This window comes from Palaemon carinicauda, chromosome 30, assembly GCF_036898095.1.
Source record: "Palaemon carinicauda isolate YSFRI2023 chromosome 30, ASM3689809v2, whole genome shotgun sequence".
Classification (NCBI taxonomy): domain Eukaryota; kingdom Metazoa; phylum Arthropoda; class Malacostraca; order Decapoda; family Palaemonidae; genus Palaemon; species Palaemon carinicauda.
In genome coordinates this window covers 56,306,711-56,311,710 of record NC_090754.1, presented here as the reverse complement: position 1 = coordinate 56,311,710, position 5,000 = coordinate 56,306,711, and positions in this window count along the sequence as shown.

Below are 5,000 nucleotides of genomic sequence, written 5' to 3'. Positions count from 1 at the left end.
ATGTGAAAGTAAAATATATTTTTTCTTCTCTCCCATAATTCATCTGATAAAAGATTTGCATGAAGTGAAATGAAAAACTCAGATATTAATATATAGTATAAAAAAAACTACAAAATCTCTAAAAAAAACTTCTTCAATAAACTTAGCAGACAACACAATAGAAACCACAGACAATCAAGCAAATTATGAAACAATATATATGAAAAGATTTAACTTATTAAAACTCAAAATGCAGATCTGTAGGTAGTAGGTTGGCCAGGGCACCAGCCGCCCGTTGAGATACTACCACTAGAGAGGTATTGGATCCTTTGACTGGCCACACAGTAATGCATTGGATCCCTCTCTCTGGTCACGGCTTATTTTTTCTTTGCCTACACTTACACAGAATAGTTTGGCCTATTCTTTACATATTCTCGTCTTTCCTCATACACCTGACAACAATGAGATACTTAACACTTCTTCACCCAAGGGGTCAAATACTGTACTGCAATTTGTTCAGTGTACTTTCCTCTTGGTAAGGGTAGAAGAGACTCTTTAGCTGTGGTAAGCAGCTCTTCTAGGAGAAGGACACTCCAATATTAAACCACTGTTCTCTAGTCTTGGGTAGTGCCATAGCCTCTGTACCATGGTCTTCCACTGTCTTGGGTTGGAGTTCTCTTGCTTGAGGGTACACTCAGGCACACTATTCTATCTTATTTTTTTTTCTTCCTCTTGTTTTTTTGAAATGGTGTGTTGGGCAGGCTTAATAGAAGGGCCATGGATGCCTGGTGGTTTATCAAGAGGTTGTCTTTTCCTTTTTCTGATTCTTTTTCTTCTCAAAACCATCCTTACTGTCCTCCCTTCAGTTGAAGTGGCTATCCTGGAGGGTATTTAGCCTTGCATGGTGTATCGGCTCCTCCATGTTGACCAGTTTTTCCGACTTTTTACTATAGTCTATGGGTATCATTAATCACTTTGTTTATAATTCTGTACGTATTGTTTTTGTTATAATTCTTGTTAATCTAGTTTTTAAGTATGATGTCTCTTTTTTATTTCTATTAATTCTTATGCTGTCTGGAGACATTGAGCGAAATCCGGGACCAGTACGTCCTAGATTTCGTCAATGTCGTCTTTTGTATTGCAATATTCGTGGTCTTCATACAAATATCCAAGACCTTACAGTTGCGTCCAGACAGTATGATATTCTTTTGTGCTCAGAAACTTTGGTTTCTAATATGAGGTACTCATCTGAGCTCCTTATAACTGGTTTTAAGAAGCCAATAATGTTGAAACGTGATGCCATCCCTAGGGCCAGGGGAATGGCGGTGTATATTAGGACAGAGTACCCTGCTTCTCATAAGTCCTGCTATCAATGTGGATGTCATGAGATTCAGGTAATAAAAGTTTGTGGCAGGCATAACAACTTTTATTTATGTTCGATCTACCGAAATCCAGACATGGATGATTCTATCTTCGATTGTCTTCTTACCATTATGGCTAAGATACAAGAAGATGATAGAAAGGCTTCTTTTGTCTTTGTTGGTGATTTTAATGCTCACCATAGGGAGTGGTTAGGTTCTATCTCTCCTACCGATCGCCATGGCTTAAGAGCTTTAGACTTTGCCTCTGAATCAGGCTGTGAGCAAATCATAAATGAAGCTACTCACAGGTCTGGTAATTGCTTGGACCTTGTATACACTGACTCCCCTGGCGTTATAACTGGTAAGGTTGGTTCTCCAGTCGGGACATCTGATCATGCCTTGATTTCATTATTAGTGAAGACTGAGCAGCCTGTCCCTGATATATCATATTCTTGTAAAATTTATATGAAATCCCAAGCAGACTGGAATGGGATTTTACATGATCTTTTGTGCTTGAATTGGTCACAATTATATAATAGTGTAGATCCTGTTGTCCCTTTGAATGAGAATCTAGTCAACATAATTGATAGGCGTATCCCTTCTCGTGTGCTAAGGTACCGAGTGAAGGACAAACCGTGGTTCAATGATGATTGTAGACGTGCTTTTTTGGAGAAGCAAGAGGCCTATCAACTTTGGAAGGGTAACAGATCAGATTTGACCTGGAACAACTATACTCAGCTTCGAGCTTTTGCTCAGAGAGTTTATGCCTCAACTGAAAAGGAGTACAATTTAACCATAAAAGAAACACTTTCTGGTACAACTCAGGAACATAAATGGTGGTCTACCCTTAAATCTGCACTCTTTGGTGTAGATGCAACAGTTCCTCCTTTACTTAAACCAGATGGCTCAGTCACTCACTGTCCAAAGGAAAAGGCAACCCTTTTGGCTGATGTTTTTGACAGTAAACAGAGTAATGAAAAACTTGAACTTCCTCATTCCTGTTTTCCTGAGGCTAAACTAACTAGTTTAGCTTTTCGATCTCGTGAGATTAAAGCTCTGTTGATGGACCTTGATGCTTATGGAGGTGTAGACCCAAATGGTATTTTTCCTTTGTTTTTTATAAAGACAGCAGATTTCTTAGCTCCGAAGTTATCTGTTATTTTGCGCAAGTTAGCAAGAAGAGGAGCTTTTAGCACTAGTTGGAGAATTGGTAATGTTACTCCTCTATGTAAATGTGTTTGTGGTAGCTCAAGTCCCACAGATTACCGCCCAATTTCCATAACTCCCATATTATCTAAAGTTTTTGAACGTCTTCTGGCAAAACGTCTTAATAGGTTTGCTGAAGGTAATCATGTACTCCCTAGTTTGCAATTTGGTTTTCGTAAAGGCCTTGGAGCATGTGATGCCCTTCTTACAATCTCCAATGCTGTACAGAAATCCCTTGATTGTGGTCGGGAAGTTCGTATGATTGGCCTTGATTTTAGTGCTGCCTTTGACCGTGTTAATCACGAGGCCCTTGTTTTCAAACTGAAACAGTTGGGAGTGGGTGGGTCGTTTCTTAGCATTATTACTGATTTTTTAAGTAATAGATCTCAAAGAGTTGTTGTTGATGGGCACCATAGTGATTATAGGAATGTGATATCCGGTGTTCCACAGGGTAGTGTTCTTGGCCCATTACTTTTCATACTATATACACATGACATGTGGTTTGGCCTAGAAAACAAGCTTGTTGCATATGCAGATGATGCTACTCTCTTTGCATCAATTCCATCCCCTGAATGTAGATCTAGGGTTGGTGAATCCCTTAATAGAGATTTAGCTAGAATTAGTGCATGGTGCAAATTATGGGGTATGAAGTAGAATCCTAACAAAACTCAAAGTATGATTGTAAGTAGGTCAAGGACGGTGGTTCCTTTACATCCGGATCTCAGTATTGATAATGTTTCTTTAAATATGTATGACTCTTTCAAAATTTTAGGTGTGATTCTCGACAGTAAATTTACTTTTGAGAAACATATAAGGTCTGTGTCTTCTTCAATTTCACAAAAAATAGGCTTATTGAGAAAGTCTTTCAAGATTTTCGGTGATCAATCTATTCTGAAGAAGTGTTTTAATTCTTTCATTCTACCTTGTTTTGAGTATTGTTCTCCTGTCTGGTCTTCAGCTGCTGATTCTCATCTTAATTTGTTGGACAGAAACTTACGGTCTATTAAATTTCTTATTCCTGATCTAGATATTAATCTCTGGCACCGTCGTTCAATTAGTTCATTATGTATGTTGCATAAGATTTTTCACAACTCTGACCATCCTTTACATTCAGATCTCCCTGGACAATTCTATCCTGTTCGTAATACTAGGCAGGCAGTTAATTCTAATAGCCAGGCCTTCTCCATCACAAGGCTCAATACTACGCAGTACTCTAGAAGTTTTATTCCATCTGTGACCAAGTTGTGGAATGATCTTCCTAATCGGGTGGTTGAATCAGTAGAACTTCAAAAGTTCAAAGTTGGAGCAAATGCTTTTTTGTTGACCAGGCAGACATAGTCTTTTTATAGTTTATTTATGACATATTTGTTTTTGATGTTGTTGATAGTTTATTATATGACATGTCTGTTTTGACGTTGTTTCTTATTTTAGAATGATTTATTGTTAATTTGTTCTCTTCATTTATTTATTTCCTTATTTCCTTTCCTCACTGGGCTATTTTTCCCTGTTGGAGCCCCTGGGATTATAGCATCTTGCTTTTCCAACTAGGGTTGTAGCTTGGATAGTAATAATAATAATAATAATAATAATAATAATCTATAAGACAGCTATCAAACCAGTATTATGGGACAAAGACTTGTCTGCTTAAAGGTTTAAAGGCCATTCATGCGTGGTAAGGGCAAGGGACAGTGACATTGCCCTATCGAGCAGGACAATTTCCTAGAGACTGACCATCTATATATATATATATATATATATATGGTTAGAGCCTAAGCCCCCTCTCCATCCAAGCTATGACCAAAGAGGGCCAGGCAATGGCAGCTGATGACTCAACAGATAGAACTATAGGCTACCCCAAAACCACCATCCTTAGCTCAAAAGGACAGTGAGATTGTAGCGACTAAAGAAACTAACGAGTTTGAGCGTGACTCTAACCCCAGTCTGGCCTTCACCAGTCAGGGGCGTTACCACATCAGCCACCACAACCCTGAAAATAAAGACGAAGGATTGTTGGAAAGAACCAAGATGAGGATGGGAAGAGATATTACTGGAATATCACAATTTAAAAGGGGGAGTGAAGAAACTAGAAGAATATCTGAGATCTGTCATGTAAAGGAGAAGGCTAAGGAAGGTCTTCTGAGATATTACAGCTATGTAATAAGATGGGAGGGAGGAGATGGAACCAAGCAAGACACCTAAGAATACGCCAGTGATGAAGGAGAGGAGTGTAGGGCATCAGCAGCTCAGGTGGATGTAGGTGTTGAGGAAGGATATAAGGAATACAAATAGATGGAGAAAGCTGACTTGGGCGACCGACCCTGCAAAACAGTGGAACTAGTAAAGTCGAAACAAGATATATGCATACATATATACACACATATATATATATATATATATATATATATATATATATATATATATATATATATATATATATATATATATATATACTGT